Source organism: Equus przewalskii, chromosome 6 (assembly GCF_037783145.1).
Source record: "Equus przewalskii isolate Varuska chromosome 6, EquPr2, whole genome shotgun sequence".
Taxonomy (NCBI): Eukaryota; Metazoa; Chordata; class Mammalia; order Perissodactyla; family Equidae; genus Equus; species Equus przewalskii.
In genome coordinates, this window is record NC_091836.1 from 87,856,406 (window position 1) to 87,870,840 (window position 14,435).

Consider the following 14,435-nt stretch of genomic DNA (forward strand, 5'->3'; position numbering starts at 1 on the left):
ATGGTAGGAGTTCTGGAAATATCTGTTACCTTCCCTTTTCAGCTCTTGGGAGCTGTGGGCAGTGGTTCCCACCGGCTAGTGTCAACCTGGTCCTAATCATTTAGCTCTAGGGCTTTTCTCTCCTAGTGGCCCTGGTCTGATCCCCTCCGTCTGGTCCCTGGGAGAGGCCTCAGGGTAGACAGACATATTCCAGAGCCACACAGGAGAAGGGCCAGTGAGCCAACCCTGGATCCTGGTTGCCTCCCAGTGAATAAAAGCCCTCACCAAACGCCAGTGGATGGTGTTTGAGTTCCTCCAGCAGATGCGGCGCACCCACTGGGTCCATTGAAGATGTCTCGTCTTTTCCGTCGCAGATGAAGTGCACTCCATTCTCTGTCAAGCGAAACCCTCTGATGTGAGCTCCTTGACAACTCCTACTTCTCTGCCAGTGCAGAGAGCTTTTATAATTCTCCAAGCATCTGGCCCGTCTTATCCAGATGACATTTGGAATTTTAATCTTCTGGTTATGGGTTTTCATAAATCTGGTTTGAAATCGTCATTGCCAATCTCCTCTGCTGTGGGAAAATGGCTTAAAAAAGATGGGGGGAGAGGATGATCTGTGCATGTGTGAGGATGACTAGAAAGTACACGGGCATTGTTGGAAGGAAGGCTGTGCATGGGGAGCTCGTGCTTGTTTCTGGCTGTGGACCAAGCACTGCTTCAGTGTAACTGTACTTTGGCAGCCCGAGTGGGGCTTTGGGGTCCAGAACTCGCACGGTGCCAAGCACTGTGTTGGCTGCTTTACGTGGGTCATCTCATAGCTCCCTTCACGTGGTACCCATTGTACAGATAGAGGAAACTGAGGTTCAGACATGTTAAGTAATTTGCCTGATGTTACCAAGTGATTGGTGGCGCGGGTATTTAAGGCTTGGTTTAACTGACTTCAAAGCCTGTAGCTTTTCCAATACACTTGACTGCCCCCTATTGATTTTTGGAGGCAAAAATCCCCACATCCAGAGATCTGAGATACTGGGACTGCCCTGGCTGGTGTTCGCTGAACCCCTACAGCACTCATCTCCTCCGGGGGTTAAGGAAAAGCACAGACTGGGCCCCGAAAGACTTTGCCAAGGTCTCGGGAGTGGGGTCTTGATCTAGAGGGCCATGGGATGATATTGAAGGTTTTTGCAGGCGATTGGCATGGATCGACTTCAGCAGTTATGGAAGGTCCACTCTGTGGCAGATGTGCAGTCCTTGTCCTTTTCCGATTGGTTGATTGGAAGCATTCTTATGCCCATGTGAACTCTCAGAGACCCTACTGTTATACCTTCGAGGGCCCTAGGCCCCCAGATGGGAACTACTAGTAGAGATCTTTTTTTCATTTCTCCCCAAAGCCCCAGTGCATGGTTGTGTATCTAGTTGTAGGTCCTTCTAGTTCTTCTCTGTAGGCGCGGCCACAGCATGGCTACTGACAGATGGGTGGTGTGGTCCCATGACCAGGAAATGATCCTGGGTGGCTGAAGTGGTGAGAATGCCAAACTTTAACCACTAGGCCATCAGCGCTGGCTCAAGATCATTTTTATAGGATTTAGAAAGGTGAGGAAGAAGAAAGAGGGCCTCCTGGGTTACAGCTCTTCAGTGAATCAATTCTGTAAATGCTCATAGTGTTGCGACCCTTCACTGAAACTTTGCTAAGAAGCAATGAGCCCAGGCGAGTAAAGCCAACCTCCCGGTGGGTCTCAGCATTGGGAGGCAGGGTGTGGTTTGGAATCAGCTGCCCTGTACAACAAACCTGGTATCTCCCAAGACTGGTCAGCTTGGGTGGTGGGCTGTAGCTGCCAGGACATATGCTGTACTAGCATGGGGGAGAGGGGACACTGGGGCATCTCCTGGAGCTCCAGAAGGTCTGTTGCCTGCCTCTGCCACGACAGTCCAGCATTTGCTGCTTTCCTGGCAGAGCATCTGCAAACTGTTCAGGGCATAGAGCCCCATACACATCTGTACCACCAGCAAGAAGAGAGCCGAGCTGTGAGTGCCGTTCAGAACCCTTCCTTGTCTCATTCCATTTATATTGGTGAGGGCACCAGAGCCCTCAGAGGCTCTACTTTGTGTGGGCTCCAGTGACTTTCAGCAGTCCGGAGGAGCCTGGAACGCACTCCTTTTCAGGGAAGTAATTTTCTTTCTTTTTTTTGGCTGAGGAAGATTAGCCCTGAGCTAACATCTGTGCCAATCTTTCTCCACTTTATATGTGGGTTGCCGGCACAGCACGGCTGATGAGTGGTGTAGGTCCACACCTGGGATCTGAACCTGAGAACCTCGGCTGCTGAAGCAGAGCACGCCACACACTGTGCCACAGGGCTGGCCCCTTAGGGGAGTAATTTGATGGAGAAATTAAGTGCCTCACCCCTGGGTTTCAGCCCAGGGCCTCAAACTTGGACAGAAGAGTGTTATCTTGGCTGTTTCTCAGAGCCCAAGGGAGCCCCTCATCTTTTACCAAATTTACAGACTTTGATCAATGCAAGTGTGACATTAGTGATGGTTTTACAGTGCCCCACCCCAAGCACCCTCTCCATTGCCCCTGCTGCACCTCTGGCCTCCCCACGGCTACACCAAAGTTCCCTCCTGGCAGGAAGTGTGCTGTCCTCGCTGGCAGGTCTGTACAGAGAGTGTCACTGGCCCACTTCTGACAAGCCTGGGTTTTGGTGGGTCCTTTGACCATTCCAGCACTTGGGGGTGGCCCATCAGCCTCACAAAGGGAAATAGAGGACCCCATTTGGCACCCCTTCCTAGGCACATGTGTAGGGTTAGATGTTCTCAGGTCTGCAGGGTTTAAGGACCAAGGAAAATTTCCATTCTCCCCATCATCTCAAATGTAAGTGAATTTTTCCCGTTTCTGGGTTAGATACCCTGAGACCTGCTCAGTAAATCCCTCTCCTGACCAAATTGTTTTACTTGGAAATTCTAGGCCCTGAACTGATCTTAAACCAGGTTATCCTGAGGTGTAAGCTTAGTGCGATTCTAGCTTGGTAGCTTGGAGATTCCTTGTCTTGTGAGAGAGAAGGAAGGAAAATAGATGTGTGTGTGTGTGTGCATATAGAGGCATTTATGTGTACTTGTGTGCATGTGTATATGTGCATGTGTGTGTGTATGGGGCGTGTATGTGTGTGCATGTGTATATGTGTCTGTGCATGGGTATATAGGTGCATTTGTGTGTGTGTAGGTACATGTGTATGTGTGTATAGGCGCTTTGTGTATAGGTGCATTTCTGTGTTTGTTTGCATACATTATAGGTGCATGTGTATGCATGCACATATAGGTGCATTTGTGTGTGTGGTTGCATTCATATATAGGTGCATTTCTGTGTATGCGTGCGTTTGTGTGTGTGTACTTTGGAACCTTTTTGTGCTTTCATTGCACTGTGATTAAAACATGAGGGTGTGGTTAGCAGACCTGAACACCTGGGATCCCAGCCCGCTCTCTAGCCTTGGGCAATTTATTTAAGCACCCAGCTTCAGAGAATTTCCCCGTCCTGGACAAAGCAGAGGCCAAATGAACATTAGGGTCTTACCTCAGGACCCAATGTGTCCTTTAATTAGTGTCTGATAAGTTTCTTCAGGGGGTTATTCGAACGGAGAATTTCAGAAGCACAAAAGAGAACTTTATTTTTTTAGGGAGGTTTTGTTTTTTAACCCCTGAAGTAACCTTATGGTTTATTTTTCTTGTCTGATTGCAATCTCCCAAGTTGTTGACAGTTCGCCTTTGAAATGAGTCAGCTTTGATCAGGGATGTGGGAGCCAGACAGGTCATTTGTACTGTCTGTGACAGTCCAACCAGTTTGGCAACAGCAGGGTGCCGTCCTGGTGTGGGGAGTGGAAGACGGTGGACCCAGGGTCAGCCTGTGATCAGGCAGCCTGCTCCCTGGCTCCCCAGTGGACTGGCTGCTTTTCCTCCCGCACCCTTTGGGTCTCCCATAGTGCAGCTCCCTTTGCAGCCTTGGGCTGTGGCTCGTGCTGCCACCCTCTGGCTCCTCTTCCTTTGCTCTGTCTCCTCTAGGCCCAACGTTCCCCTGGTTGTTAAGTGATAAACAGTTTGTCTTCACTGCCTCCCCCTTTCCTTTCCCTCTTGCCTCTTTAAGGCTTCCTTCTCCCCAGGCAGAGTGCTGCCATGGCTGTTTGGCATCTGCGTCTTCCCAGCGGAGGAAGGCCGTTTGAAGCTCCATTGGTGGAAGTGTGATGTCCGGCTCATGGATGTCCGTAGCCCTGTGTCCCCTGAACGGGGCTGACCACATCCAGGACCACTTTAGGGAGATGTGGCTGAGCTGGAATATGCCCTCCAGGCATGGTGACAAGGAGGGCAGCCTCTGGAGTGAGTCTGCCTGAGGCCGAAGGCCGACACTGTCGCTTAACTAACTCTGTGACCTTGGGCAATTGACGTCACCTGTGAGCTTCGAATTCTTCAAAATGTAAAACGAGCAGAATAACAGTCCTGAATTGTTGTTGATTATTGAGGATTCAGTTAGAAGTGCTTACAAAGCACACAGTATGGTGTGTGGCACGGCACTAGTTCAATTTAGCAGAAGGAGGAGCTTTCTAAGGTAGGCTTAGGGCCGTCTTCACCCCCCGGAGTTTAAACTTGGTGTGGGGCTTGAATAAGGTGTTCGTGCATCGAGGAGGAGTGAGACTAGGCAGGAGGGCTTCCAGGCCCAAGATGGTCAGATTCGGGGTTCCGGTAGGCCCTGTGCTGCTTGTTTTTCAGGAAAGGTCACCTGCCACGCTCCCTACATATACAGCGGCTTTTACTGTGTGGTTGCTGAGGCCTCCCCCTGACCACCTGTGGTCTGTGGATGGGCCTCTTGACATATCCTTTAAATGAGACCGTGTTGATGCTCTTAATTTTGGCCTGGATGCATGCTTAATTCAAGATACTTGAGGCAATCAGGCCACGTTGTGCTGGCATGGGCACTAGAGTCCGATGTCAGTGCTTATTGGTCCTGGGGAATGGGGACAAGACGGAGTCAGCGGGGGTGGGCAGCTTGCAGGACTTCTGCTCTCTCACACTAAGAAGCCCACTAGGAAAGCCTGCATTGCACAAATTCGGAATATGTCTTTACTTGCGAGAAGCCATCCGCGTAACTGGAGAACGCCGACACAGGTGAGCAGCCCCAGCCTCTGTTTGTTATAAACAAGTCATTTTGACCACAGAGAAAGGCTTGCTTTCTACTCCTCTCCAGGTTTGTCATGTCCTTGTGCAAAGACCGCTGTGTGTTCCAGGCTGGGGTTTATTTTCACCAGCGATACAGATGTTTCTGCTCTTGTGTAAGATTTCATTAAAGCTCAGCCAGCAGTTTACTATGGCAGGAGACTGCCAAGGTTAATATTTCTGTAATACATTCCCTTCTGTTCATTCTTGGCACCAAAAAACTCCCAGGTGGGCACAGTGTGCTGGTGCCATGTATCAGAACCATACAGCGGAGTTGCCAGTGCCTCTGTTTAACTCAGACGGAGCTTCTGATTGCACAGAGTCTATCAGCTTGGCCTTGGGAGCCAAGCCGGGGGGCGTTTCTTCTGGCGAGTGTCAGCTCACCCTTTAGTGTCTCTCTCTAGCTGCAGAGGCTGCCATAGCTACTCAGTTTGGGATGGGCAGAGGACAAGAGAGCATTTGGCAGTGTGAAATGCTACATCCTTCCAAGTTACCTGCTGAAATGGTGGGAGCCTAGCTTCATGATGAGGACAGACGTGGGTTCAAATCCTGTGTGGCTTGGGTGAGTCTCTTCCTCCTCCAGAGTGTCAGTTGGGTAGGAACCCCTGTCTCATAAGATGGTGTGAGGATTAATTGAGATGCTGTGCATAATCGATTGAGAGAAAGCAGAGGGTCCTGGCACAGGAAAGTGCTTGTTAGAGGGAACTGTCAGATGACTGCTCGGGAGCTCACCAGTGGTGGAGGGTAACCTACAGGCCAAGGGAGCCCCTTGCTCTTCTCCCTGGTGTTGCGATAAACTGTATCTCAGAACCGGTTCTCCTACCTGCCAGCACGGGAACCAAGTTAAAAAGAACAGCAGCCTGACTTGTTTGACCTGTGTTTCCTCTGCCTCACCCCATCTGTGGCTTGTGGAATTGGGAAATGGTCAAACACACCTGGGCCTTGTCTAGGAACATAGGCGAGAGTAAAGAGAGGAGCTTGAAGGCAGGGGAGTAAGATGCTACAATGGGATCTGTGGCCAGTGTGCTTACTGACTGTGAGCACTGACTTTCTGAGTTCAGATCAGCTCATTGGGTCCGAGCGGGATGAGCCAGACCTCGTGCCGTTTGTTGTGCGTGTTTTCTTCATGTCTCTGCTGATTTGTAGGGTCACCCGGTTGAAAGTATATAATGTTCATGCTAGCTTTATAAGACTCCACTGAAGAAGGGAATATAGAAAAATTACTTATTTTCAATTATGGTTTCACCAAACCTGGGTCTGGTTACCTAGGATTCTTTTCATCAGCACTCTGCAAACTATGCCTCTCACGCCACAGTACAGCGACATTTGTGATTCCTGATCTTGAGTCTTGCAAGATATCCAAGTGCTTTGTGAATCATCAACAAAAGGCAGTCTTGTTTATTCCATTTGAAATGCAAGGTAGATTTTATTCCAATCTTGAGATGTCACCTATCTGTGGTCAAATCTGTGAATGGTGTTGGGAGAGGAGTGTTCTGTTAATCAGAATATTGTGATAACCTGGACATTCTATTCCCTGGATACACTGGATGACAAATGGCATAGTGGATAATGTGTTCCCTGCTGGTTTCATTGTGATCCATCAGGTCCATCCATTTTTCCTTCTGTCCTTCCTTCAGTCCTTCCTTTCTTCTTTCTTTTGTTCCTTCCTTCCTTCCTTCTATCCATCCATCCATCCATCCATCCAAGAAACACTGATTGGCACTTGGAGTTAGCACTAAACTTGCAAGGGAATCTGAAGATGCAGATCACAGATTCTGCCCTCAGAGCCCTTAAATGTGAAATAGGAGTCACGACACCTAAGTACCTGCATGAAAAGTCCAAGGAAAATTTGGGGGGACAGAGTGGTATTTGAATCAACTGCTCTTTGAGAACTATACAAGATCCCGGTTTGTGAAGACTGCATTCCCACTACAGGAGTAAAGGCGCAGAGTCTAGAAAGAGGTGGCTCTCTCTGAGGAATCACCAGGAGTTGCATTGGGCTAAAGTGAAGGGCAGGAATGGGAAATCGGGGTCACTTGCTTTGGGAGCAGTTCTTAAAAGTCAAGGATTTGGGACTTGATTCTGTAGACACTAGAGAAGCCTTTCAAGGCAGATCTGGCCAAGGGAAGACTTTCTGGCCCTTGCTTGAACCTAGGTGCATGCTAATACATTCTGAGAGGTCTTCCACTTTTTATTTTTATTTTATTTTGTGAGGCAGATTGGCCCTGAGCTAACATCTGTTGCTAATCATCCTCTTTTTGCTTGAGGAAGATTGTCACTGAGCTAACATCTGTGCCAATTTTCCTCTATTTTATATGGGATGACACCACAGTGTGGCTTAACAGGTGGTGCTAGGTCCACGCCCAGGGTCTGAACCTGCGAACCCCGGGCCGCTGAAGCCGAGCGTGTGAACTTCACCACCACGCCACTGGGCTGGCCCTGGTCTTCCACTTTTTAAAGATTAGGTGTCATTTGAGAGGTGGGGCAGTCTCATTGACAGTGGTGGCTGATTCAGCAGCAGCAGGCGTATGTAGCACCACCTGCATTTCCTCCTTTCATGGCTTCTTTCTTTTCAGACTTCTCCTTGCTTTTCAGTTTTTCTCACTTTTATTGACAGTTTTCCCGCTGTCCGCAGATGTTCCTGTAAGACCTGCTCTCCAGCCTCACCTCTCAGCCCTCTAGGAATTTGGGAGTTTGGTGGAGAGGGTTCAGCTTTTATGACCTCTTCTATCTTTGGAATCTGTCCCTTGGCTATAAATAAGGCCGTTGCTTAGTGCCAGTATTGACGGTATTTGCAGCTGTCCTCTGGGAGATGGACTCAGACGAATAACCCATTTTCAAGAGGACATGGCCATTAGGTGACAGCTATTTATGGTTCCTATTGACCAGGGCCAAACCTGAACTGTCAGTGACATTAAAATTTCATGTGCCATGAAGCCACCTCTCCTTATCAGGCTGTCTCTTTCCATTTGTTTGAAATATCTAACCATGTTGATCTAGGTTCTTCAAGAAGAGAAGTGACAAAATCTTGAGGGACTCCTGTGTTCTGGCTGCTGGGATTTTCCCTAGGGTACCTTTCATGCCCCAGCATCCCTCTAAACCAGGGCATTCACATTTCCATTTCACAGAAGAGAACGCTGAGGGTCAAAAGGCTGAATGGCTTGCCCAGAGTCACCAGGTCAGTTGGTAAGTGACAGAGCCAGAATTCAAACTGACTTCTGCCTGGAATCAAAGCCTGGGTAATTTTCATGAAACCATGCGTATCTGATTTCTGAACTTGGAATGTCACTACAGAGGGTTTTATTTATTTATTTTGTCCCGTGATAGTTCAGGCACTCAGAGTTAAGTAGTTGATTGAACATGCGATTTTTAAAAGCTCGTTCATGCTGAATTTGCCTTAGTAGCCACAGTGTTCCGTCTTTATAGAGTTTCTTTCCCATACTCTTATATGAAAATAAACAAAGCCCTAAAATGTCAGGCAAGATCCCTTCTGGCTTTATCATGTAATGTATTCTGTGGATGGCTGAATTTTCCAGTGAACTTCTCATTGCAAAGTATTCCTGTCCTGAATTCTGTTTCTCCATCAAAGGGATGTTCTATGGTACGTGATAACTGTTTCTTAGTGGCCTTGACATTGAAGTTCTGTGTAGGAAGTTATCCTACACCACTAACCTCCGCTGTCATCAGATCCCTTTCATCTCAAGGACCTGCATTTCTTCACCTTAAACTGTGGAGCATGGTTGGGCCTGGAGCCAGGGGATGAACGTCTTGATCTCTACATTAATGTTGATTCTTAGAATGAAGAAGCTGCAGTGGGTACGAACCTGGTCTTTGAAAGCAGAAGACGTGGGTCAGATGTCAGCCTTGCTTCTTGTTAATGGCTGGGCCTCAGGCAAGTAGCGTCTCTGAGTCTCAGTTCTCTTATCTTTAAAATGAAGATTCGAAGATTCGTTTCTGGAGAACAGATTTGAACATTCTCATACCGTTTTTGTATGCTACCGAATGTGACTACTTTGATAGATTAGAAACTTTCCTTTGTAGGACAAACTCAGTAACCATGCTGCCTCACTCACTGTAAAAGAGAGATTTTTCTAAATAATTTCTAAATAATTGAGAAGCAACTTGAGTGTTGATGAAATGCTCCTCCTTCCTCCTTTCAGAGATAATTATCCATATATCTATATGTCGAGCATGATCTGATCGTTCTCAGCCCTGCCTGGGCATCAGAATCTTCCAGAAAACTTTGAAAAGAAAGGCAGATGTTTGGGTAATTCAAACCTACTGAATCATACTCTTTGAGGGTAGGGCATGGGCATCTGTGTTTTTAAAAGGCGACTCTAGAGCAACTAGAACTCAGACTGCTCACGCAACCAGCCTATCGGGTAAGAGTGATGTGTGGATTGTGGACAAAACCCACTGAGTTTTCTTCTTGCCATGGGATGAAGGCTCTGGCAGTCTGTGGCCTTTCTGCTCATTCACTGACAGACCCACGGTCACAATAATTTGCAAAGACAGTCTCAACTGAGAATTAGGATACCCCCCCTCCAAAACTCACCAAGGCTCCAAGCCTGAATTCTGGTCAGCTAAAACTCCAGCCAAATTAGCAGCCTTCTTTGAAACTTCATTTGCTGGTGGACAGCTTAGGGGGAGAGTAAAAGCAGTCACCTTCCTCCACCCCGGGGGGCTACGCAGAGGAGAAAGATGCTTACTCGGAGGGTGGCTTCCTAAGCTGGTTTCCCGCTCTGTTGAAAGCCGTGTCTTTCTTTCATGGGGCACTTCAGCAGCCCCTTTGTGGGACCCCAGATGAACCCCAGTGTGCACTCTCTCCAAGGAGACATTCAAATCCCTTGCCCAGCAATGGAGGCTGCAGGGGAATCCCAGCCTGTAACGGTCTTCACCACTTGGTGACTCCACCACTGAAACCATCAGCTGTGCCTTCTCTCTCTCCCTCTAGAGTCTCAGGGCAGGAGTCAGATCTCAGACCACAGCATCCCTAATGGTAGGAATATTCATCTTAGTCTCCCAGTGACCCCACCAAAGCACTAGTCCCCCAGGTTTGAGTGGGTGGGTAGAGGATGTGCTCACAGCACAGTGTTTTCCAATGGTGCCCTCCCTTCAAAAATCCTCTCTACACTTTCATCTCTTTTTGTATCCTCCATCTGATGGAGCAGGAAAAGTCTTGCAACTGGCTCTGTGATATTCCTTTGAAATCCTACATTTTGCACATTTGTCCTGTGCCGGCTTTGGTGCCTCTGTTTAAGCCCAGACTTAGAAGCAGCCCACTCTGTCAGGCTGAGTTACTTGCATGGTGGCCAACGGCTTGGGCTGTCAGGTCAAGCAGGCTTAGTTCTGAGACCTTAAGCAAGTGTTTTAGCCTCTCTGAACTTCAGATTCCCTGGGAGTAAAATGGGACTAGTCTTGGAAACTGACTCTAAGATTGTGAGGATTAAACGTGACAAGTGCATATGAAGGGCTTAGTGCCTGACACCTAGAGGTGCTCCGTGGCACCCATTGTCCATTTCAGTTCAGCTAAAACTCCAGCCATTTTAGTAGTCTTCTTTGAAACTTCATTTGCTGGTGGACAGCCAGCTGGAGGGGGCTGTGTCACTGTCATCGCTGGCTGCTCCAGAGAGATGCACTCCTCTGGCACAGCCATTTCCTTGACTAGAAGCCGCCAGGGGAAGGTCTCATCGAGAACCTCTCACAAAAGCAGGGTCACCAGAGCTAACTGGATGAAGTAAGTTATCAGGCAGTGGAGAATGCGGTTAGATTTGCATCTGCGAAGCAGACGGCCAGGACAAGAGGATTAAATTAGTTTTATTATGTTTGGGGGAATTAATTTGTCACTTTTTTTTTCTTTTGTTTTTAAAAAAGAGAGAGAGGTGATTTTGTTACCTCTGGCAAAAGTGATTTGTAGAAAGAGTTTATCCTTCTAATGGAAAACAAGGGGAGTGGTAGGACCTTGAAAAACCCTTGTCTTCTAATTGTCTATTATTAGTCGCTACAAGTATGGAGAACGTGACCAGGAGAACAGAAATGCTGCCACCTGTTGCTGGTGAAAGCTGGCTTATATTTCCAATCATATGGAGGATTTGTTTTTTTCCCCTTAAAAATCTTCAGTCCATGGGCCATTGGTATTGAATTCATTTTGGAGACATTTTTACTCTGTGCAGTTCTTAGGATCTGGCGTTTTTTAACTTACATCATTAATTACAGTGTCTCACTTCACTTTTGATCTGGTTAACTCGAGGGAACTTCAGGCATTTTGATTCCTTCTTTGACAGGTGAGGAAGAATCAAATGCAGAAGCTTTGAGAACAAATGGGATCTTTTCGGGTAGGGCTCAGGTTGTTGACTGGGACGTTCCCAACACTTATTCTTTGGGCACAAATAGTTCTTTCATGGCCCTTTTGAAAGGATCAAAGCAAGACCTGGAGTTTTGAATGGCTTCTTTTTTGTTAAATCCTTTTATCCCTAGCAGTTACTAATGAGCATTCTAGGAAATTCACTCCTGCCCGAAGAGCTTCTTGTACCTAGTAACTAGGGTATAAACTTTATGCCTATACCCATGTATGTTGTGTGCGTGTGAGTGTGTGTGTGCAAGTGAATGATGTTTCTGAAATTTTGTGATTTTCAAATCTAACTTCAGCCAAGGCATTCTGCCCTTGGAATGGCTACATCCATATGCTATCCATGGGTGTTTAAGAGTTCGGTTTTCAAACCTAGCTGCACACGATAGTCATTTGTGGAGCTCTTTAAAAAATTTTTTTAACAAAGTTTTTATTTTAGAATGGATTTAAATTTACAGAAAAGTTGTGAAGACAGTACAGAGGGTTCCCATATACCCTGCACCCAGTTTCCCCTATTGTTAACTTATATTACTGTGGTACATTTGTCGCAATTAATGAACCAATATTAAAACGTCATCATGAACTAGAGTCCATACGTCATTCAGATTTTCTTGGTTTTTTATCTGACGTCCTTTATCTGTTCCAGGATCCCATCTAGAACACCATATTACATTTAGTCATTCTGTCTCTTTAGATTCCTCTTGGCTGTGACAGTTTCTCAAGCTTTCATTGTTTTTGATGACCTTGACAGTTTTGAGGAGTACTGATCAGGTATTTTGTAGAATGCACCCCCTCCCCCGAATTGAGATTTGCCTGATGCTTTTCTCATAATTAAACTGGGGTTGTGGGTTTTGGAGAGGAAGATCACAGAAGTAAAGTGCCATTTTCATCACTTCATATCAGGGCTCCATGCTCTCAACACGACTTATCAATGTTGATGTTGACCCTGACCATCTGGATGAGGTACTGTCAGGTTTCTCCTCTGTAAAGTTAATCCCCACCCCCTTCCATACTGTTCTCTGTGCAGCCCACACTCAAGGAGTAGCAATTCATGTTCCACTTCCTTGAGAAGAGAATATCTACATAAATTACTTGGAATTCTTTTTGCATGGGAGATTTTTCTATTGTCCCCATTTATTTATTTATTCAGTCATTTATTTGTGTCAGTATGGACTCATGGATATTTGTTTCATACTTTGGGTTTTATCCAATGCTTCTGTCTTGCCCAAATTGTTCCAGCTTTGGCCATTGGGAGCTCTTCCAGTTAGTTCCTGTGTCCCTTTGACGTACCCCGTCAATGTGCCTTGCTGCAGGGCCACATCCATACTTTCTGGCACTATAATATGCTCCAGGCCCATCTTGAATATTTCTTGTCCCAGTCCAAGAATCAGCATTTCTTCAAGGAGCCCTGCTTCCTTATATTGGTGAATGGTATTAGAAACCAAGATAAAGGCACTGGGTGTGTTTGTTGCTACTGGGGTGTCATTGTTTTTAGACCTTTTCAGTTGACAGAACAAGGAAATAAATGTGTGTATACTAACCCCTGTCTATACACATGTCTATAAATGTTATATCTGGATTAGGCTAAATGTTAGTTTACACTGATACACTATATAGATTAGTATATTGTTTATACTGATTAACTATACTATCATTTGGTTTATAAACTTAGCTTACAATTTATATGTAGTTTTCAACTCTAATCAGTTACCACGTGGATCATTCTAGCATTCTGCCATTGCTCATCTGTAACCTCCCACGCCAACAGTTAGAAACCCCTGTGAAACTTATTAAACACACTTGTGCCTTGGCTCCATGCCCAGGTTGAGTTAGATGCCCACCTGGGACCTGGGACTCTGTATTTTAATAAGCTCCAGACAGGTCGCATTCTCTCATTATAGTTTCTCTCTATGCCATGTCCTCATCTTCGTAGCATTTGCCACAATTGCCCTCTGACATCTTTTTATAATATCTTTATTTGATATCCTTATTTGATTAGTATGTGTCACTCCCTCAAGACGATAAGCTCCATGTCCATTTTGCTCATCATTCTATCCCCCGTAAGGGTGCATAGCAGGCACTCAATAAATATTTGTTGAATGGATTAATGAAATTATATACAGCAATAACAAGGAGGAGGAAAAATTAAATACGATTTCTTGAACCCTCCCTACAGGCCAAATGCCTCTCTAGATGCTTTCAAAATATGGTCCAGTTCACAGCTTTGAGTCAGGTCTGGCTGACATCAGAATCCACACCCTTTGTGTTATAGAGTTCCTACTGGAGGAAGCCCCTTGTTTCCTGCTTTGCGTGTTGCTGGAGCCCCCGCTGGCCTGGATGCAGCTGTGTGGGTGGCCCAGGAGGAGGCCAGAAGGGGAGAATGGCAGCACCTACTTAGAGTCTCACCAAGGCCCCATTAGGAAATTGACTCCAATTTGGTTTGCGGACGGGGGTGTTTTTTTTTTTCCTGCCTTTTCATGCTCACAATGAAGGTGACATTGATTTACAATTCAGTGGGTCGGAGCAGGGAAGAGAGGCTTCTCTGGGTGGAAAAGATCAATTAAATGATTATCCCAGCTGCCACACGCTAATGCCTTTCTTACTGAATTTCAGAATCAGGAAGCAGAAGGCCACCGCATTTAGCCTTTTACAGGAAATCTAATTGCCAGCTTTGCGATGCCAAGTTTTATTAGATTGGGAAGAGTCGATCTGAGCGGCTGGCAGTTTTAGGCACTGCAGAAAGCTTCCCACTGACCACCTGGGATCCTGAATGACCTCTCCCTCTGCCTTTGGGGGTGCTTTTGCTGAAATTTTATGACTGTAGCACTTCAGTGCTTTAGATCTCTCTGGGATTTGTATATGGGTCCTAAGGGGCAGGGATTTAAAAGCTTGGCAAGCAGTTAAAAAATAT

At 46.5% G+C, this 14,435-nt stretch overlaps 1 protein-coding gene across 13 annotated transcripts in view; it reads left to right on the forward strand.

Annotated features, from left to right (window-relative positions):
• The window catches only part of NAV2 (neuron navigator 2), a 706,640-nt gene that overhangs the window by 408,570 nt on the left and 283,635 nt on the right, over positions 1–14,435 (forward strand). The window lies entirely within an intron of this gene.